The sequence below is a fragment of the Pristis pectinata genome, chromosome 6 (genome assembly GCF_009764475.1).
Source record: "Pristis pectinata isolate sPriPec2 chromosome 6, sPriPec2.1.pri, whole genome shotgun sequence".
In the NCBI taxonomy this organism is placed as follows: domain Eukaryota; kingdom Metazoa; phylum Chordata; class Chondrichthyes; order Rhinopristiformes; family Pristidae; genus Pristis; species Pristis pectinata.
Genome location: NC_067410.1, coordinates 89,050,068 through 89,073,216, shown reverse-complemented (window position 1 = coordinate 89,073,216; position 23,149 = coordinate 89,050,068). Strand labels below are relative to the sequence as shown.

Genomic DNA, 23,149 nt, shown 5'->3' with positions numbered 1-23,149 from the left:
GAAACCCTGCATCAGGACCCTGCACGTATTTTACGGCATTGGTGACACTTTCAGAGCTCTCAGATATATATAAAAAAACAAAATATAGTAAATAGTGGAAATATGAAATAACAGCAGAGAATCTTGAACATTTCCAATGGGTCGAGCAATACCTACAGAAGAAAAGCCGCTAAAGTTTCACAGGGTCCTGCCCAGGAATTTAAATCTGACAGCTTTTGAGGTGCACTCATCCAGGATATTATGGAGCAAATATGTGCACGAGTGCCCCCAACTCTTATTTTTACAGCCTTTTGTTTAAGCGTGCTCGCTTCGGCAGCACATATACTAAAATTGAAACGATACAGAGAAGATTAGCATGGCCCCTGCGCAAGGATGACACGCAAATTCGTGAGCGTTCCATTTTTGGGGGGGAGGCGGCACGATAGCGTAGCGGTTAGCGCGATGCTATTACAGCGCCAACGATAGGGGTTCGACTCCCGTCGCTGTCTGTAAGGAGTTTGTACGTTCTCCCGTGTCTGCGTGTGTTCCCTCCGGGTGCTCCGGTTTCCTCCCACATTGCAAAGATATACGGGTAGGTTAATTTGGGTTTAAAGTGGGCGGCGTGGACTCCTTGGGCTGGAAGGGCCACTGTAAATAAAATTTCAAAAAAAAAAGAGGGGAGCATCTATGTCTCTGGTTTCTACCCCATAACCCAGCCCGGCCACACCCGCGAGTTTCCAATCAAGGACCTTCAAGCAGAACTAGTAAATGTTACAGATTTGGATCAGAAATTTGACCTTGGTCACATGCATTACACAGACTGAGACAGTGGAAATTATATCAGGGAATAAGGAAATAGCAGGGAAATTTAACAAATATTTTCTGTCTCTGTTCAAAAAAACTCTCAAACAACAGGTCTGTTGTGCATTGTGGAGCTGAAAGTAATTAGCACCAGTGAAATAAAATATTGCAGAAATTAAAGGGACCAAAGCCAATAAATTTCCAGGACCTGATGATCTACATCCCAGGGTTTTGAGAGTCTTGAAGGAGGTGGCTATGCAGATAGCGGATTCACTGACTGCCATCTTCCAAGATTCCATACTTCTATTACGCTTCCCACAGTTACAGAGATAACCCTGTAATTTAGTAAAGGAGGGAGAGAAAAAAGAGAACTATTGACTAGATAGTCTTACATCATTGCCAGGAAAAAGACGAGAATCTACATATCACAAGGGAGTTGGTGGAGCTGATGTGCATGTGTAAGAGGGAATAGTTTCAGAGATACAGGAAAATAAGGAGAGGGGTAATGGGACTGTTAGATGTCTAGATAATAAGGGAATCAAGAATTATGAGGTAAGTGCAGGAAAGTGGAGCTGAGGTGAAAGATCACCCATGATCTTTCTGAATGGTGAAGCAGGCATGAAGGGCCAAGTTATCTCTTTCTGCCTTTATTATTTCTGTTGTTATATTCTTAGGAAATGGAGCGCAAAGCCCAGCCACTTTTACATTGCATTTATAGCACGTGACTGAAGACAAATTCTACCTCAAACAATTTTTAAGCATGTACAAAGCCAAGGTAAATGGAAAGGGGGCGGGGGGGGGTAAACAAACATTTGTTTTCTTTTTCAATCTTTTTATTAGTTTTCAAATTAATACAGATTAATATATAACATCAGTGTTTGTACATGTAATACAAAGAGATCGGGAGAACAATCATGGCATGAATAATCATAAAAAACAATAAAGTATAAAAAAACTGTAGATCCAATGATCCCTTAGTGAATGAATATAATATAAAAGAAAGGAAAGAAAAAGATTTATTATAAAATACAAAAGAAAGAGAAAAAAATCCCCAAAACAATAAAAAAAATTATAAACAGTATATCAAACCAAACTAAGCTATGGAGAAAAAAAATTCAAAAAAAAACAAACAGAAAAAAAATGGACTAAGATTTCTCAGTAGAAACAGAGCAATATTATGTCATCAACTCCATTCCTCTAAGTTAAAAGGTTATTACAAGGGGACCTATATCATGTAAAACTATTGAATAAGTGGACTCCAAACTTCCTCAAATTTAAGCGAAGGATCAACAGTACAACTCCTAATTTTTTCCAAGTTTAAACATGATATAGTTTGAGAAAACCATTGAAAAGTAGTGGGGGGTATTGGATCCTTCCATTTAAGCAAAATGGATCGTTTGGCCATTAAGGTAACAAAGGCAATCATACGGTTAGCGGAGGCAGATAGATGGCCGGACTCTATCCCTGGTAATCCAAAAATTGCAGTGATAGGATGAGGTTGTAAATCAATCTTCAATACATTTGAAATAATGTTAAAAATATCTTTCCAATATTTTTCCAAAAGAGGACAGGACCAAAACATATGTGTCAAAGAAGCCACATTCGATTTACATCTGTCACATATAGGATTTATATGTTGATAAAAACGAGCTAACTTATCTTTTGACATATGGGTCCTGTGAACTACCTTAAACTGTATCAACGAGTGTCTGGCACACATTGAAAATGTATTAACTAAATGAAGAATTTTCTTCCAAGTCTCTGTAGGTATAGATGTCTGGAGTTCACTTTCCCATTCACTCTTAATTTTGTCCAGTGGTTCAGAACGAATTTTCATAATTAGATCATAGATTATTGCTATCAAGAAACAAACATTTGTTATGGAGTGGAATGCAGGGGTGACCAAGTGACAAAGGGGATGATGATACATGATGAAAGGAGGCAATAACAGGATTAGTAAAGAAACAAAAGATAGGCCAATGGCGATGTAAATAGTTACAGCAAAGCCATTACCAGCACCCATAGTCAAAGAATTGGGTTGTGACCTAAAAAATGTGATATTGTTCCTGACACTCTCAACCAAAATAGAGCATAGACTCTATAACCTGCTTCAGTGTCTTTGAACTGGGGCGGGGGGTGGGGGGGGGGCAGAGGGTTTGCTAGCTACTCGTATAAAAATAGAAAATACTGGAAACACTCAGAACTGATGAAGGGTCTTTGACCTGAAACATTAACTCTTTCCACACATGCTGCCTGATGTGCTGAATTTCTAGCATATTCTGAAGACCATATCAAGATTAACTCTGAATTCTCCCACTGTGTTTAATTACCTGGATAGCCAATCATTATTCATCATCTGGGTTTATATGTGTATGTTAAGATGAGGCAGTTGGACACAGCAGAGTCATCTTCCAGAATGAATCTTTCCTTACAGAATGAAGAAAACTGAATTATTCCACCTGAGTCAGATTTATTGGATACTCAAGGAAGTTAGCTAAAGTTTGTTCACTTTGAGCCAATATTCTCAAAATAAATTGACAAACTTTCAGGAAACATCAAAAAAACTTTTAATTAAGGTCCTATGATGGACAGAATGGTTGAGTAAGTTTAGCTCAAATTCTACCAGCTACATTTGTAGCAAGACTACAAATGTCAACAATACACATCTATAGTTTATTACTCCCAGCTTTACAACTTGTTTTCTCAGGTAGCTACTTGTGCTACAAATTTCAAACAATCTTGTAAGACTGTAGAATATAAAGTGATTATATATGTAAAAGAATTATTTATTTCAAATGGATCCCAGAATGAAAATACTCATGTGTTCCCCTCAGAGCTAGCTAAAGCTGGAATTCAAGAAATTCACATCACACTGGTGGAAAATGTCTGAAATAAATCACATTCAGATCTTGGCTGGATCGAGACTCAGGATATCATATGCACGGGAGCTAAATTAATACCTTCTGCATATTTGGGGTAGTCCCTGAGAGTAAACCAGTGGGAACTGCTTATCCAGTCTGTAGAGTTGAAAGTATTACCAGAGCAATGAGTTGTCTATTAGAGAATTGCAGACAAAGCTATTCAAACTTTTATTGATCTCAGGATAAATGATTGACAGATCATTTCAAGCTAAAGGAATGTGCTTCTGTCCCTCTTAAGTTGAAGGGGTCAATTAAAAATCACGAGGCTGTTTATGTGTTCCACTTGTGTGGCTGTTTTAGGCCAGGTGCCATTTTTGAGAATGATTTCTCTGTTCTGTAATGCAATACAATCTGGGTGGAAATCCAGATACAGTGCAATTAACTTGGGTATCCCTTGGTTAGGGAAGAGGAAATAGGCCATTTATCCATTACTGATTGCTCTATAGCATGCCTTGCTGGAACTATAAATGTATAAAGCACAGTAAATGAAAATAGTTTTGGGATTAGAGACACAGGAGGCTGGCGATGCTGAAGTCTGGAGCAACACACAATTTGCTGGGAAAACTCAGCAGGTCGAGCAGTATCTGTGGTGGGGGGGGGGGGAAGGAATGGTTGACATTTTGGATTGAACCCTTGGATCAGGACTAAGAGTGGAGAGAGGGAGTGGTGAGACAGGAGCCCAAGGTGATTGGTAGACTGATGAGGGGTGAAAAGTGATGGGCAGGTCAAGCCAGATAGGGGACAGGTAGGGGGAGGGGTGGAGTTGGGAGACAAGAGGCAGGTGGAAGATAGATGGAGGCAGACAAAAAAAGGGGTGAGGTGGGGGTAGGGGAGGGTGAAGGTGTTGACAGCAGTTCGACGGTGATAAGCAGGAACATAAATGCCACCAGTGCTGGAATCTGATGAGTAAGGGAGGCGATAATGGGATCCTTTAGGGGAGCGGTGAGTAGCAGATGGAACCAGAACCAGTGGGGAAGGGGGCCAGGAGATACCTGTGAGTGAACTATGTGTGTGGTGGGTAGATGGAAGCAGGAAGGGGAGGGGGACCTTCACCCTCCCCTCCTCGCCCCAAATCTCACTCTGCCTCTCCTTTTTTTCCTGTCTGCCTCCATCTATTCATCCACCTGCCTCTGTCTCCTAACTCCACCCCTCCCCCTCCCCTACCTGGTTTGACCTGCCTGTCATCTTTCACCCCTCCTCAGTCTACCAGTCTCCTGGGGTTCCTGTCTCACCAGTCCCTCTCTCCTCTTTCTACTGGCTATCTCCCCTCTCCACTCTCAGGGTAGCAGGGCTTCGACCTGAAATGTCGACAATCCCTATCCCCCACAAATGATACTCAACCCATTGAGTTCCTCCAGCAGATTATAGATTTTGGGATTGCCTGTGCTGTCCCCATGAATTAATAACTTGGTGACAGTTGCTCATAAGTGAGCAATGATCCTTGAGTGAAATACTTGAAGGCACCCCGTTATCCTCTGAATTTCAACAGAGAATTAAACAGCTTCAAAATGAGGCAGGAATGCAGGAGGGGAGTTGATATTAAAAAAGTTCATGAACTTTCAGCAAACAGAGCAGTCACAAAATAAGGCCTGGGTTTCAGTTACACAATTCTCAATGCAAGAGATGTTGAAAAAATCAATCTTATGTGTGGGATACAATATAATGAACACTTTTCACATTTCTATGAACAACTTCTACTCATACCACTATAAAATTGGAAGTCCAATAAAAGATTACGATTATAATTTTAAGAACTGATGATCTTTTTTTTTCATGGGTAAATTCTAAGAAAACAACAGATTAATATTTTTGAGTATGAAAGTTCTTATCTTGATCATTATATTCCTGGCATTAGGCTAGGAATTACCAATATTAGTGATGAGATAACAAATTAAAAGGATATTCTGCTAACTGATATTGACACGATTTACTTTAAATGGCAAAAGAATTACTGCCTCTCATAAAGCACTCAACTTAACCTGACTTGAATCAACCCATATTTCCAATGGTAAATCATTTTAATCAGCCCAATTCCCCTAGATGCAGAGTACCCATTTTCCAGGAGCTCACAGCTGGAAAAAGGGCACAAATCCAAATACTGCCTCAAGCTGAAGAGACCCATTGCAACATTAAAGCCACCACATACAGGGTTTTGTGGTTGCTGTGCACAAACCACATCCAGATTGCCTGCAGCCTCAATGCTTCCTGCTGGGAAAAAAAGGTGGCATTTCCCTTTTATAGCCTCCTTGCCATTGCTGACTTTTCCATTGAGCAGTTCTAAACTGAGGGGATTGAGTACAGATATTTTGGCCTTCTAGCTACAGGTGAGCTCTGCTTGAGACTCTGGTAACTAAAGCCATACCTAATTTGCAAGTTCTCCACTGCAGTGGATCAGCTCATCCAACCCATTTATGCATCCAAGATTTGTGTCCTGCCTCACAACCATTCCAGGATTGGTGGCCTCCATTCTGCCTGCTCATGGGGTTTCGGACCTCCTTCTTGGCCACTACTGGGGCCTGCTGCCTGCCCATTCAGTTTAAAAAATTTTTTTTTAAATTTTATTTACAGCCTGGTAACAGGCCCTTCCGGCCCAACGAGTCCGCGCTGCCCACTTTAAACCCAAATTAACCTACCCGTATGTCTTTGGAATGTGGGAGGAAACCGGAGCACCTGGAGGAAACCCACGCAGACACGGGAGAATGTACAAACTCCTTACAGACAGTGACGGGAATCGAACCCCGATCGCTGGCGCTGTAATGGCGTCGCGCTAACCGCTACGCTACCGTGCCGCCAACTCAACTGTTTCTGCGGCAGACGTCAAGAACCAAACCAATTATTTCCCTGGATGTGAATTGAAGAAAAGATGATATTTACTAAGATAAAGCGCTCCAGAGACATAACTTAATGTCATGATTAAATGTTTGGAAAAAAATATAAAAGTTTATGTAGTTTAAGTTGTGCTCATCTCCTTCACCCCGAAAACAAATATGCTGACTGATCTTAACAAATTACCACAATTAATAAATGTAAATTTAACTTTCCTGCAATTATGTCCACCTTTTCCACAAATCAACTGCCTTTTCTTAAAATTCATCCTGCAATTTATTTAAGAGGTTAGTGATAATCAAAAATGTAGGAAAATGATTGAGGCGGCAAGGAGACATTATTGCTGTTTTATTTCCATGGCCTCTGAATGCTTGATTGACAACATGTGGTGTACTTTTGGGCAAATCATGGAAGTGTAAGAGCAACACTAAAAGGATGATGATATTTTTATGGCTCTGATACGAATATGGGTCTTTTAGGCACAGCATTAAAAAGAGACTATGGAACCATACTCCTGGAAGGGAGCAAATGCTTTGTAGGTGAACAGAATGGGGAAAAAAAGGAAAATTGTTTACTTTTACAGATTTGCACTTGAAGTTCAGTGATGGGAGTGTGCATTTATAAAACTGATCCTCTGTTATTCTTCCAGAATAATTTAGTCATCTTTTCTGTTTTGTCTTTTCTTGCAGTGTAACCAGAGATTTCAATTTCCTAATGCAATTCCTCTTCCAAGTACTGGTCTTAATCTGCGAGCGTGGAGGTCCAAAAGTGTAAGTACCCCTCTTTAGTAAAAATACCACATTTAATCTAGGGCTTTTAAAGCAATTACATAAGTCTTGAGAATTCCTGGCAGGACTTAATTGGAGATGCCAAATTGTTAATATTTTTAGTTATAATTTTGAAGGATGGCACAAGTGCTCTTTCTTAACATTAAAATTGCTATTTTATAAACATATTTTAGAAAGTTCAATGAACTTAATCACTTCCCTAAAACAAGCTAAAATTATAGTTCAATTACTTTTTGACTACAGAAAAATTGACTACTAAAGGAAAAAGTAACAAATTTTGTCATAATATTAATCTGTGTCCAATGAGTTTCCTTTTCCAAACACATTTCTTCTATTTTCTGCACATCTGCTGTCATGCCCTCTCCTCCCAGCCAGAATATGTTTAGGCTTCACCTTCCATCTCACCAGCCTCCGCATTCAATGGATCATTCTCCACAATTTTTGCCACCTCCAATGCAATTCCACTATTCAGATCTTCTCCTTTCATCCACTTTCAGCATTCTAAAGGGACTGTTTCTTTCGTGATTCCCTTTTCCATTCCTCCATTTTGAAAACCACACTCTTTCCCATGGATCTTCAAGGATGCAACACCTGCCCTTTTACCTCAGTCCTTCTAACCACCCAGGGACCCACACAGCTCTGCCATGTGAACCAGCAATTCACGTGCACTTCTTCCTTAGTGTATTGTATTCCGTGCCCATGATGTGGCAATGGAGAAACCAAACACAGATTGGCTCAGGAAAGATTATATTTCCTTCTGATTCATTTTATGTGGTAGCCCTTAAAACTTAATATTGAATTTAGCAATTTCAGGTGACCACTCTTTGTTTTCTGTCTCCACAGATGTGAGTGTATGTCTCTGTTTCAATTTGTTTAATTTTTCTTTCTGTCTACAACTGCCATTTTTTAAAGTAATTGTTACCTTGACAAGCATATCATGCACCCAGACATTTGTCTGTTCACTCCTCACTCTCTCTGCAACTTAACAACCTTATTTTCTTATTTTTTTTTCCAGTTCATTCACCCAAAACTCTGACTCAGTTCCCCACTGATGTGTGTTTCCTGCTGAGTGCTGCCAAAATTCTCCATTTTTGATGCCTATTTGTACCTCAAAGTTATTGTAGGATTTTGATGCAACTAATAATACCAAATAATTTGTTTTTCTAGTTGGTTTGTTTCAAGTGGATTAAATATAAATCATAGTTCACCACGGGAAGGCAAGTAGCTTCCAGTATTGTGGAGCTCACAGTTGTATATGGTATTGTGTTTATGGTTCAGGATATCATTATATAATTTCACATTAAAACACACACCCTTTCATAGGAACGCCAATCTGGAATCAACAGTGCTATAAACTCTTAATTATATACTTCCATTAGGGCATCACATTAGTGAAAGCCCGATTACTGCCAAAACCTGCTCAAAAGCAACTCGCAAATTGAACAGCGCAGTATTTATGAGCCAAGGTAATTACACTGTGTACCTATAAACTGTAACATGAACCTGAAACCAGAAGTTTTAATATTATTTTGTTTTACAGAAACATATGAAAAATGAAGAAATCAAGGCAGGCCTAATTATGCTTTCTAATGCAACACAGACAGCAAAACATTTTATCACTAATGATTCCACAGAACCTCTCTTAGATAAGATTTACAGGAATACTAGAACTTTCATCCACATACTACAACTGATGGATGTGCCGGTAAGATGTTAAGCGACCAACTAATAGTTTCCTCTGTTCAACATTTAAACTATTTTCTCTTATGTTATGTTATTAGTTTAAAATCAGCCTCTTTGCCAGCTTTTGTGGAAAAGACTATGTATAGCTTACAAGAACAAGCCAGATGCTCACCTTTGCTCATTTAGTTTGCTGTAGCCAGAGTGGTATTGAAACCTCTAAAACTTGGGTTAGGAAGAAGAAAAATGATCCTGCTCCAGTGATATTTGCTAGAAAGTACAATTAAGATATACTGAGTCAGCACAGAATCATACTCAGCTGCCTGAGAACATTGCAAGAGTGCATCATTGAATATCTTCTCTGCATTTATGTTTGTTCAGCAATCTTCCTGAGGTGCTAGAGAGCAATAAGCTACAGAAAATTGAATTCAGGCAAGAAGGAAATAAATTTGGGGTTATAGAGTCAAGAAAAAGAAGGAAGCATATATTGGGTTTAGGAGGTCGGGGACGAGTGAATACCTTGATGACTATAAAAAGATTAAGAATACACTTAAGAGGGAAATCAGGAGGGCAAAGAGAGGGCATGAGATGGATCTGGCAGGTAAGGTTAAGGAAAATCCCAAGAGGTTCTCTAAATAGAGTAAAAGGGTGGCTAGGGAGACATCTCCTTAGATATCAGCAGGGCTGCCTATTTCTTGAATATTTCTCCTCGGTGTTTACTGAGGAGAAAATCATGCTTGCTCAAGAGATAAAGGAAACAAGTGGAGATGTTCTGGAGAACATTCATATTACTAGGGAGGAGGTATTTGCAGCCCTACAGACATTAAGGTGGATAAATCCCCAGGGTCTGACCAAGTACATCCTTGGACTTTGTGGGAAGCTAAAGAAGAAATTAGGGAGGCCCTTGCAGAGATATTTGCTTCATCGTTAGCCACTGATGAAGTTCCCGAAGGTGGCTAATGTTCCGTTGTTTAAGAAGGGTAGCAAGGAGAAGCCAGGGAACTTCAGGCCAGTCAGCCTGATGTCAGTAGTGGGGAAGTTACTGGAGGAATTCTGAGGGACGGGATCCACCAGCATTTGGATAGACAGACTCTGATTAGGAGGAGTCAGCATGGCTTTGTGCATGGGAAGTCGTTTTAAAAAATATTTTAGAGTTCTTTGAAGAGGTAACCAAAAGGGTAGATGAGGGGATGCCAGTGGATGTTGTCTGTTTGGACATTAGCAAGGCCTTCAACAAGGTTCCTCATGGCAGGCTGGTCTGCAAGGTTAGGTTCCCATGGAATCCAGAGAGAGCAAGTTAGGTGGATTCAAAATTGGCTCACAGATAGGAAGCAGAGGGTGGTGGTTGAAGGCTGTTTCTCAGAACAGAGACCAGTGACTAGTGGTGTGTCACAGGGGTCAGTGTTGGGACCTTTGTTATTTGTTATTTATATAAATTATTTGCATGTGAATCCATAAGGCTTGATCAGTAAGTTTGCAGATGACACGAAATTAGGAGGTGCTGTTGAAGGTTATCATAGATTACAGGGGGATCTTGATCAGTTTGGGAACTGGGGTCAGGAGTGGCAAATGGATTTCAATACAGATAAGTGTGAGGTGATGTATTTTGGCAACTCAAACCAGTGAAGGACTTATACTATGAATGGTAGGGCACTAGGGAGTGTAATGGAACAGAGGGACCTAGGGGTACAAGTGCACAGTTCGTTGAGAGAGGCATCACAGGTAGACAGGGTGGTGAAAAAGGCGTTTACCACCCTGGCCTTCATCAGTCAGAGCACTGAGTATAGGAGTTGGGACATTATGTTGCAATTGAATAAGTCATTGATGAGGCCACACTTGGAGTACTGTGTACAGTTTTGGTCATCCTGTTATAGGAAGGATGTGGTGAAATTGGAAAGGGTGCAGAAAAGAATTATGAGGATGTTGCCAGAACGAGAGGGCCTGAGTTATAGGGAGAGGTTGGCCAGGCTAGGTCTTTGTTCCTTTATTCCTAGAAGAATGAGGGGCAATCTTATATAAGTTTTTAAAATTATGAGAGGCGTAGATAGGTGGATGGTAACAGTTTCCCCAGGGTAGGGGAGTCCTACTAGGGGGCATAGATTTAGGGTGAGAGGGGAAAGATTTAAAAGGGACCTGAGAGGCAAATTTTTCATGCAGAGGGTGGTGAGTACATGGAACGAGCTGCCAGAGGAAGTGGTTGAGGCAGGTACAATAGTGTGATTTAAGAAGCACTTGGATAGATATATGGAGGGGAGGGGCCTGGAGGGATATGAGTGGGATGCAGGAAGTTGGGACTAGCCAGGTGGACAGCATGGTCAGCATGGACTCTTTGGGCTGAAGGGCCTGTACCTGTGCTGGATTCCTCTATGATTCTATGACTGTATACAGTCGTACAGCATGGTCTGACTTGTCCCACTGACCCAGATACCTATCTACATTAAGCTCTTTCTCCTGCATTTGGTCCATATCCCTCTATTCCTTTCCTATCCATGTACTTGTCTAAATGCTCATTATACCTGGGCAGTCTACTTGCCTCTACTAACTCTTCTGGCAGCTTGTCCCTTATATCCACCACACTCTGTGTGAACAACTTGCCCCTCAGATCTTATCATCCTTATCATCCTCCCAGCTGTCTCCACCCTCACCCTCTCCTTCCCCCATCTGGCTCCATCTGCCTGTCATTCATCACCCTTCCTCAGTCAACCAATCACTTACTGGCACCTCACAAAGAGCTGGAGGAACTCAGTGGGTCAGGCAGCATCCATAGATTTGTGTGTGGCTCCAGATTCCAGCATCTGCAGTCTCTTGTGTCTCCACCTACTGGCACCTGCCTCACCCCTCCCCTTCTCCTCTTTATACTGGCTATCTTCCCTCTCCACTCTCAGTTTCAATTCAGGGTCTCGAACCAAAACATTGACGATTGGTAAGTTGGTAAACGGAGCATGGCGACTCGTTGCAAGCTGCTCTCTGCAGATCTGTTCATTGCTTCCATTTACCAGTATATCATGAATTCTCATTAGAAAGGTACAAACATTGAGACCTATGTATATGTTTACAACTCCGGATATGTATCTGCAAGTATAGAAAAGAAAATCATACCTTTTAAGGTGCACAATTACATTGTGCAAGGTTTGTAGGACTTAAATCAAACAAAAGTGTAGTAGAATTTCAAAGTTAAGATTCTCTCATTTCTCTTTATGACTTCTCCAGGTTATTCTTGTTTTTGTTCTTCTCAGAAATCTTAAGTAGTTATGGACTGAATTCTTTTTCTAAAAGCTGTTATAAATCCTTCTAAATGCTATAAGATACAAACATTTACTTTACTATCAAAAGCCTACTTTAGAGACAAAGCAGCCAAACAATCTGCCTGATTTTATTCAAAACCCTGGAGGATCAGTAGTCCTGCAAAGGATGTTAAACACATTTTAAGTACTTTTGCAAAATATTTCTTAACTTCTAAGCTCTAGCATAGTCTCCAGTGTTAGACTGATTTTTTCCCCCAAAGGTGATTAAGATAAATCAGTCTTAAATGGGTGAAAATAAGGATGACTAAGAATTGTGATTTGCATATTTTTCAACATATTGCACTTCTGCATTTAAAAAATGGGTACATTGCTTTTAAATCATAGTAAATGTTTAGAGTGATGGAGAAGTCTGGTACCAGTGTTCAATGTATAAAATAATTAACACCTTTATGCATTGTGCCCCAGGTAGAAATTAATTCTTGATTGCTTGAATTAAATATACAAAATGATAGCCCATCTACTTCCAAAACTTGGTTTCATTGATGTCAATTGAACTTAAGTTTGGAAACAGAATACAATATGCAGCTGCTATTTTGTGCATGTTTAGCACACACAGCAGAGGATGAATGTATATATATATCTACCGTTTTCATTAAGTCATCAACTTAGTTAAACAAAGGGTTCATTCCTCTGTTACAATAGCAAAAAAAAAGTTTCAGGAAAATGCAATAAATGTTTAAATCTTTGTATTCCACAAAGTCATTCCTGTATTCAAAGACTTCCTGAAATTTTACCAGAGGGAACAGAGGGAATAAGTATAGAATTCAAATTTATCATTTTATGTCAAAGTTATCAGCTGTGAAATAATTTTCTTCTTTTAACATAGGAACATGCACATTCTGCATTGTCCATCACAATGCAAAACTTTTGTAAATTGTATAATCATAAAGTAAAAGAACACTATCTAGATTACATGCTTCCATGTTCTCCTAATAATTTTAGGACTATACTTACTGAACCATGCTGGTTAAGAGACAGAATTAGGGCTGTAGACTCTGGCAAGGAGAAGGTTAATAATCCTCCAGCGCCTTGCCTAGGATGTGAAATTTGATGCAGTTAACACCACCAGGTGGGACTGTACAAGAGGCCCAACTCTGGGGCCCTTGCATTACTGTTGTGTGGGATGTTAACAGTAACTCCAACCTATCCCTGGAGAGATGGTGAGAAACCCACTGTGCGCAGATGGCTATGATTCGTTACATCACCAGCACAATTAGTAAAGAACTGAAATGTGTAATTTGATCCAATCAGTCTGTAGTCTGACAGTAAACACTGAAATTTTCTACTGAAGTTTACTTCCTGGCTATTTGCAGAATGTACGATACCTCCACAGAACCCCTCCAACACTCTGGCTAGGCTTGAACAACTGAGCGATGCCATCGTGCCATCTATAGTCTCAATAATAATCTTTGCTTTTAGTCATATTGATAGTTTGAAATTATCTTTTGATTTTTGAGCAAGCTTCTTAGTGCTAAAGTGTTTAATTTGCCAATAATTGCCTTGTAACAATGCAAATGACTTTTAGTTAACTAACCTGACCCAGGGTTCTGCTGCTGATCCTTATTCAGTGAAACCCAAAGGATGTTAATGTGTGAACACTGAGTGAGGTCAGGATATGGTGAGGACACTTGGCCCAGAGTATTCGTGTCTAGAGTTCTTAAAGAATGTTTGCTTGGCTAAGGAAAGAGAAGGCTGCTGTCAATCACAAAATAGTGTATCATTATGAACCATTACTTTCTGAAAAAAAGAAGGCCATTACAAAAGAAAATGTACAAGCATGTTAACAGATGTGATCCAAAAGAACAGATATCGCTTATTCGTGGAAGTCTAAATGGTCTTTCAGAATTTAAGGTGTTGCGTACTGGGAACTATGATCTTGCTCTTCAGCATACGAGATATTGTCTAACAGAAAAAAGGATTCCAAATGGCCATATAAAAGGAATGACAAAAGTATAGTGGGACTTAATATTGCCATGAATTCGTAACTTGATTTATTCTTAATACAGTTAATAAGTTGACTTGCATTGGCAGTTGCTGTGGTTCGTTAAGGAACCATGGCATTCAGCTGTTCTCGGATAAGTCCCACATTTACACGGACACACTGTAACTGTAGGTCATGCTGAATGACAGATGCCAGCACATGTGTGACTTTGCTCTGCCAAGGGACCCCTTATAGAGTCCAATAATGGAACCAGATCAGCGTAATTCCTCAACATGATGCTGAGGAATCCAGGCTCAGCATTGAATTGGAATTTCCATTCATTTGAATGGGGAATCCTACCCTGATTAGATATTTAGTTTTATGTTAAATGTTTTTCATTATTACATAGTAATATATGTTTTCATTTTTGATAAACATTTAATTATTTTTTTTGAATTACTTAAAGTGTAGCGGTTGCTACCGCGGAATAAAACAAGACTCTACTCGGAGGATTGCCAAACAGAACTGGTTTATTTTCCTGCCTTGTGCGGGCCCTTTAAGGGAGAAAAACTCCCGCCCAAAAAAACCGGCAATGACGTAAGTCCTACGTCATCAGGACTTTCCCGCGCGCGGGTTCTCCCTGTCGCTCGGAAAGACGAGGCCCGCCGCCATCTTGGGCCTCGTCGCTCCGACGCCGCGCGACCCGACTGCCGAGCCAGTTCGCCCGACTAGACGGTGAGTCGCCACACAACCCCCCCCAGAACCGGCGAGACAGTCCCCAAGGTCCGTGGGCTGTGCCAGCTGCCGCTTAGGGGGGCGGCCTCTGCGTCGTGGCGTGGCAACCTCGACAGGCTGTTGCAGATCCAAATGGGCCGGTTTGAGGCGGTCCGCCGTGAAAACCTGTTCCCTGCCTCCAATGTCCAAAATAAAAGTGGATCCGTTATTCCGTATGACTCGGAACGGTCCCTCATATGGTCGTTGCAATGGCGCCTGAGGTGTGCCCCTGCGAACGAAAACAAACTTACAGTCCCGTAGTTCCTTGGGCTGGCAGGATGGGGCTTGACCGTGCCATGAGGTGGGAATCGGGGCCAAGGCGCCGAGCTTCTCGCGCAGTCTTTGTAGAACTGCTGGGGGTTGTTCCCCTTGGTCCTGAAGGGCAGGTATGAAATCCCCGGGGACAACTAGTGGCGCCCCGTATACAAGCTCAGCTGACGAAGTGCGGAGGTCTTCTTTGGGGGCAGTGCGTATGCCGAGCAGGACCCAAGGCAGCTCGTCAACCCAGTTAGGACCCTTCAGGCGGGCCATCAAGGCCGATTTTAGATGGCGGTGAAAACGTTCCACCAACCCGTTTGATTGAGGATGGTAGGCCGTGGTGGTGATGTGGTGTCGTACCCCATGTGTGGGCCGAGAATTTGTAAACGAAGGTGCCAAAATTGATGGGAATTCGGCTAGGAGCTTGGCGAAATCGTCGCCAGAAAGGGTAATGGAGTCCAGGCGCGGGGCTGGTGGGCTGATTTCTCCCAGGGGATAGGTCCGGAGAGTGCTAGATTGGACTAACCGCTTCCTTCGCAGGTCGACTAACAGGTTGTGGGCCCGAAGGAAATCGGCGCCTAGGAGTGGTCGGGCGACGGTGGCAAGGGTAAAGGTCCAGGTAAAACGGCTGCCGCCAAAGTGTAATTGAAGCGTACGGGTGCCGAAAGACCGTATCGTTGTACCGTTGGCGGCATTGAGTAGAGGACCTGGTGGCCTGTCACGAGTGTCGCGGCCTGTCGGGGGCAAAATACTGACCTCCGCTCCAGTATCAACGAGGAAATGCCGTCCAGATTTCTTGTCCTGAACGAAGAGGAGGCTCTGTCGGCGGCCAGCCACCGTAGCCATCAGCGGCGGCTGGCCCTGGCGTTTCCCTGAAACTTGCAGGGTGGGCGGCATCGACGGGCCTCCGCACCCCACCTCTGATGGTAGAAGCACAGCTGGTCACCCGTGTCGTCGTCTGCGTTCCTGGGGCGTGGCTGCTCGGTTGCTGGGGCCGGGCGAGGCAGGCGTTGGGCTCGCGGCCTGGTGATTTGACTGACGGACGAACCGCTCTCGCGCTTGGCCCTCCACAGGACATCTGCCCGGGCGGCCACCTCACAGGGGTTGCTGAAGTCGGCATCAGCTAACAACAAGTGGATGTCATCGGGGAGCTGTTCGAGGAAGGCCTGTTCGAACATCAGGCATGGCTTGTGTCCCTCGGCCAATGCCAGCATCTCATTCATTAGGGCGGATGGGGATCTGTCCCCCAGGCCATCCAGATGAAGCAGGCGGGCGGCGCGCTCACGACGGGAGAGGCCGAAGGTCCGGATCAAAAGATCTTTGAAAGCCGGGTACTTATCTTCCTCCGGAGGCAACTGGATGAAGTCTCCAACCTGGGCGGCTGTCTCCATTTCGCGGGTCCAAAAGCCGTTTGGACCGTCGGGGTCACCAATGTAGCGGTTGCTACCGCGGAATAAAACAAGACTCTACTCGGAGGATTGCCAAACAGAACTGGTTTATTTTCCCGCCTTGTGCGGGCCCTTTAAGGGAGAAAAACTCCCGCCCAAAAAAACCGGCAATGACGTAAGTCCTACGTCATCAGGACTTTCCCGCGCGCGGGTTCTCCCCGTCGCTCGGAAAGACGAGGCCCGCCGCCATCTTGGGCCTCGTCGCTCCGACGCCGCGCGACCCAACTGCCGAGCCGGTTCGCCCGACTAGACGGTGAGTCGCCACAAAAGCAATTTTAATAACTTTTACATGTTTCTGCTCATCTGAGAAATCTAAGAGTTGTTACAAACCCATTTCAGTTTTGTTAGATTTAACTCCACCCTGCCTCAAACTTGTCTCCTGTCAAAGGTAGGCAAGGCATGCCCAGGAACAGGGCTTCGGTAGTACACTCACAGGGGTTAACTTACCACTGAGAAAACCACACCTTTTAGGTGTGGAGGGTCATCTAATTCAACCCCAAGCATCTAAGCCAGGTAAGTATAAATAAACAGAACCCTAGACAAGTCCATCCAGAGGACTAAATCCAACGTAATTTGCTTTACTTAACACGATACTCTCAGGTAGAAATTAACCCTCAGTCAGTAGTATGAAATGCACAATATAGTGGCAACTGTGTATTGTAATTCATTTCTCAAATTTAGCTACATTAACCAGTGGAACCAAATTTCATAAGTAGCTGTTACAATACTGATCATTTAGCAATACAGCTAGAATGAATTTCAAGGTGAAACTTGCTTATATTTGTGCTGTTTGTAATTTATTTAGTCATAGTAAATCATTTTTGACAATCTAAGGTTAATTCCATTTTATGAGATTGATTCATGAAAAGAGATCTAAATATTTCTCATACATTTTAGGTTAGATATATGGAGGAAAATGAGCAGGAACATATGTTATACATTAAAGTCATATTAAGCTATGAGTTGCCTCATCCTGATTGACAATTCTGTTTATCCAAAGAAAGTGACTAAAACGTTGGTACTTTTACTGTTTTAGTTGGAATTCTGCTCTTTTATTTTCAATGGAATCAATTCAATTTCAGTCTGGAGATTTAATTCTGGAGAGACATGACAGTAATCAGCACATTCTCCACAAACCATTATAAGTCATGTAGGATATTGCTCAGTTTCAAGGGATCTCATGGAAAATACTGGTGCTATTTCAACAAACCACTTACAGGTTATAAACTTCTATTGTTCCTTACAGGACACATCAAACCAGGTTTATGAACATACAAAGCCTTTAATGGGAAGAACTGTACAGAATGTATTATACACGTACACTCGCCTGATGTGTGGAAAGATCAATATATTTTACCGGGAAATGGCAGAAGAATATTGCAAACGAAGAAAAAGGTGACAATAACCAGATTCCTGCATGTGGGTGCACTTTGTGGAGTTCAGCACTGAAATTTTGACTATTGTGTGCAATTCAAGAGAAAGAAAATGCAAGTTCTAAATTTAGGACAAGTTATCAAATGCATGTTGCAATGCCAACAAATTCAGAGGTCTCACTTGGATGCACAAGGATGTGGCTACGGTACAAAACATGGAGAATATGTTACCCAATTTACTTTGGCAGTCTTCATTTTTATAGTTTGTAGCCCTAATAACTTGTTACTGTATTTTGTTACAAAAATAAGTGAACTTGCTTCAACCTCAACCATAATAACAGTATTGCAATTTATCAATCAGAGTAATCTTTGTTGCATCAGATTGAGCATTATATTATACATAAAGCATTATTAATGAATGGTAGAAAGAACTGTTGGGTTATTAATGATATACATACAACTTATGAACACAATGATGTTTGACAAGTGTTGTAATGGAATCAATGCACATTTTATAAAACAAAGTACACTAAGATATAGGATTTCAAACTGATCGCATTCAATAAAAGTGGTGATAATTGGTTAGAAAGTGGATGGAAACCATCACAGCTGATTTATGTACTTTTAGCCCCCATTCAAATTTTTAGTCAAATTATCATTTCACGACCCAAAGCACATTTTACAAATTGAGAACACTAAAATATGAATTTTCAAACTTATTAACGGGGATAACTGATGAAAGCTGTCCACCTGAAATGTTAACTCTGTTTCTCCTTCACAGATGTTGTCTAACTGGCTGAGTATTTCCAGCATTTTCTGCTTTTTGCTTCAGATTTTCAGCATTCATAGTATCAGCTTCTGACTTCAAGGGTGTGCTTTTTTTTCTTGTATCACTTCTATTTTGGTCAATCATGGTAAAGAGGCCTTGTGCCATGTGTTCTGGAACATAATTATTTTGGTAGATCCATAGTATTCAGTTTGCCTTTACAAATGTTTTTGGTGAAAGTAAAGGAAAAGCAATAGAGAGACCTAGGTAGGTCAGGTTGCACCAGAGAAGACTGCATTCAGCTGGCAACCTCCCTCCAACTAGCCTTTGGCATACAGAGGCATATCATCTAGAATCTGTGGAGAGACAAATAGAATTAACATTTCAGGTCAATGGCCTTTCATCAGAATTGATAATAGTTGGAAATAAACAGATTTTTTAGATGCAAAGAATTGGGGAGGAGAGAACAAAAGGCAAGGTTTATGATAAAGTGGAAAACAGAAGTATCAAAAGGGTGAGAGTGCAAGATAATAAAAACCTAAAAGAGGTGCAAATGTGAAACATTCATCCAAAGTCATCAAGGGAATTTGGAAGAAATGCCATTTCTATTCAAGTTTTTCAACATCTGTAGTAATTTTTTTATATGCTGCATTTGGCTGACATTTTTATTACAGACCTTAAAAAGGCTCCAAACTGTTAGGAATATGAGCAGTCTTTGCAAAATGTATCATCATTATTATTATTCCTTAACCAGGCACATTACTTCAAATTTATCCATCTTTTTAAAGAATTTTGTGTCTTTCTCATCAGCTTCCATTCATTGCCTGTCCCAGAATAGGCTGGGGGATCACTCCAAATGCAAACAAAGCCAAGGCTTCAAAATTACATACACCCCCAATGGATGGACAATCAGAAGCTGTATCAAAAACTGGGTGAATGGGCACATAGTTAGAATTGTCCTGGAGATTTGCTCACAAACAAGTCTGGTTCCTCCTACAATCTTTGTTTTGATCTCTTCTTCTGACTAAATAGGATGATATTTACTGAAACCATTTGAGGTGTTACATAACTATGAAGGTTGAACTACGATGACATCATTGGGAGCCCAAATTGTATTCTGACCTGTGGTGTGACAGGAAACCATTGAGGCTTTTCCATCAAGTAAAGCAAGCACGAAATGGAAATGGAGTGACAAGAGGCCCAAAGTGGTCAATTTTTAAAAGCTTTTTAAAAAATTTCCTCGTGGGCCTAGAACGACAGGAGTGCCCTCCATGCCCCGCAAGGAAAATTTACTATGCCTCTGGCTTCAGGCTCCTCCTCTCTATCATTTTATAGTGTCAAAGACCATTCCTTAAGTTCCCATGAAGAGCGTTCTGTTGCCTGCCATTACACTCCAGCCCATGGTCAGCTGCCGCCTGCTACTTTTGGGCAGGCAACTGACTGGGCCAAGCAAATTAACCCTTAGGTTAAAATCACACAAGCGTTATATGGAAGAGCTCAGGGTGGTTTATTGTTCATCTCAAGCCTCACTTATCTGATACCCATCCCGAGTTAAAATCAGAAGTAAAGTGCTTCTTCTCAGTCTCCTGGTGGGAAGAGATAAGATGACTTCCAGACAGAAACAATTGTCTCAAATTCAGTGCTCAGTCTCAACAATTTTTATTTGAATGTAACATTAATCAATATGTAAAATAAAAAGATGTTAAAGTTAAGAATAAGACTATGTTTTTAAATATAGGGTGCACTGTTTTGAAATAAACCATATTTGTTGTAAATTGGGCACAAGTACTCAGGAAGGAAACTGACTCCTACTGTTCACCCAGAATTCTGGCAATCATAATACTTATGTGGGTAACAGTACTCTCCTCGTTCCTAGGTTTTTTAAAATCTCGCACAGTCCTATGGGACAAAAGCAGTGAGATCCAACATTTCTGTGGTCTTTTAGTCCCTTTGCTGTGCTCAAATGAGAAAATAATCTTCCATTGAAGTGCATGCTTTTTTTTAAAAGAGTAAATCCATCCAGAAAAGAGTTACTATTGAAACTCAATCCTGCCAGTTCCTATGGAAAGTTTAATTTACATCCAGCAAAATTATGTTTCAGTTTCATATATCTTCAACTAATTATGCAGTTGAAATCTTTAATTTCCATGTCTTTGATACAACATTATTCCTTTTGCACTGCAAATACCTTGAAGGTAAAAACTGAGTTATGAACAACACAAATTATTTCAAGTGCACAGCAGTGGAAAATAAGCAATTCATTAAATGAAATGTATTACACAGTCCTTTTTTAAAGATTGTTAAATAAAATTCTAAGAAAATATGCTTATAATTATGTTGTTTATGGGAAATTAAGATTGAGCCATCCCCATTGCTTCCAGCTACTAGAACTGTGTCACAGAGCAAAGCACAAAGAGACAGTCTTGAAAGAACCCACATGGAATTTATACTTTATAGTGTAATAAAATGCAAACCTCTTTCACCATTGTTCTGTTCTGCATCTTATCTCAACAGTCTACAAATTGAATCTGCTACTGTGGAGCAAAATAATGCTAGAAATGCTGAGATGTAACAATTAGTTTTGCTAATTGGACCTGCTCTAATGTCCCTTTTCAGAACTCCCCAGAGACTTTACAGCCACTGACATACTTCTGAAACCTAGTCACTGTTGGAGATATGGCAGCTACAGCATGATTCTGCAAACTACAATACGACAATGACCAGATAATTGCTTAGAAATCAGTAGTGCCAGTAAATATGCTATATATGCTATGAATGGTCAGCATGCAGAGGCTCAACCAATCTTTTTTTCTTTGAGGGCCCACTGCTGCAAAATTTAACAATAAAATGGTCTAAGGCGATGCATTCTCCTGAACATGGCTTACCCTAGGAAAAGCAATCCAGAGCTCAGGAGGAAGATAACGGGGCTGTAAGAGATCAATGACCAGGGCCAGGAAGGGTGTTGGCAGTTGGGGACAGAATCTGAGGTAAGTCTGGGAGGATGGTGGGGAAGGTCACTGGTCTGTAATTGGTAGTCAGCTGTAGGCGGAGCAGGAAGAAGAGGGGCAGAATGGCGTGGTTGATATATTGGCACTCAGAAGAGACAGTCAACTTATCAGTGGTTATGACAGGGCTGTTAGATTGTTAGTGGCATATCAATTGGAAGGGGCAAGGGTAATAACCAATATTGATCAAGTCACCTCGGATAAATTTCGTACTTTCTTTCAAAGAAACTTGGTGTGATGATGGAAACTTTTTCCCCTACCTGAGCAAGTGCATAAGGATTCAGATTTACATCATGTCCAAAAGACAGTACCCCAGCTATGCAGAATTACCTTAGATTTTTTACGCTCAACTCTGCAGAACATGGCCTTAAATCCAGAACTTTGTAATTCAGTGCTAGGATGAGTCACAATGAATGCATGTTGCCAGAAATAATGCACCAAAATATTTTTCAGCCAAATTAATGGTATCCATTAGTGGTGAGATATACAAGCTCTGTGCTCCAATGAATCTCAAGCACAATGGACATAATCAGGATTATTCATAATATTCATTCTTAAAATTTAACTATTTACAGTTTTTCAATGCAATTGTTCTTGGTAAATGATCCAACCTAATATAGATTTTATAAGCACGAAATAGCAATTTTGGTACATTGTGCTAAGCCAGCAAACTCAATTAAAATTTTACCATAGAAAATATGACAATAGTCAGTTGCTTCATCAAGCCTTTGATAGATTTAGGATCTTTATACATTTTATCTCTCAAGCAGCATCACCAAAACAAAGATTACCTGATCATTATCACATTGTTTTTTTGTGGGAGCTCACTGTGCATCAGCTGACCACTGCAACTGTAATATTACATCAGTGATCTCACTTCAGAAATACTACATTGGCTGTAAAATGCTCTGGGAAGTCCTGAAAGATAGTCACACGATCTCCTCTAAATGCAAGCCTTACTTTCTTGCTTCCTTTTCCAGCTGCTCTATAAATAAGGTGGTCAGCAATTTAAAAATGCACTCGCACTCACCCGTACGGCATTCATCACCACCAGAGTAACAACTGTGATTCTGTGATTTGCATAATAGATCGCAGTGGACTAAACCAATTACAAACAGAGTTTCTACCCTTTCCTTGACATTGGCCTTCAGCATGACATTGAAAAATGAAAGGAATCAGAGAGGGTTGTAAGGAGTCAGAAGATAATGAAAGGCTCAGCAGAACAGAGGAGCCAACTAATGCATTTTGAAACTCAGCTGGGAGTATTATTGGACGCAGGCCAGAAAAGCTGGCGGCTGACCATT

The 23,149-nt window shown here is 41.1% G+C and overlaps 1 non-coding gene across 1 annotated transcript; it reads left to right on the top strand.

Moving 5' to 3' along the window:
• Window positions 1-300: 300 nt before the first annotated feature.
• LOC127572151 (U6 spliceosomal RNA) lies at window positions 301-404 on the top strand. Its single transcript, XR_007956582.1, has one exon. It is a non-coding gene; the product is annotated as a U6 spliceosomal RNA (small nuclear RNA).
• The last annotated feature ends 22,745 nt before the right edge of the window (window positions 405-23,149 follow it).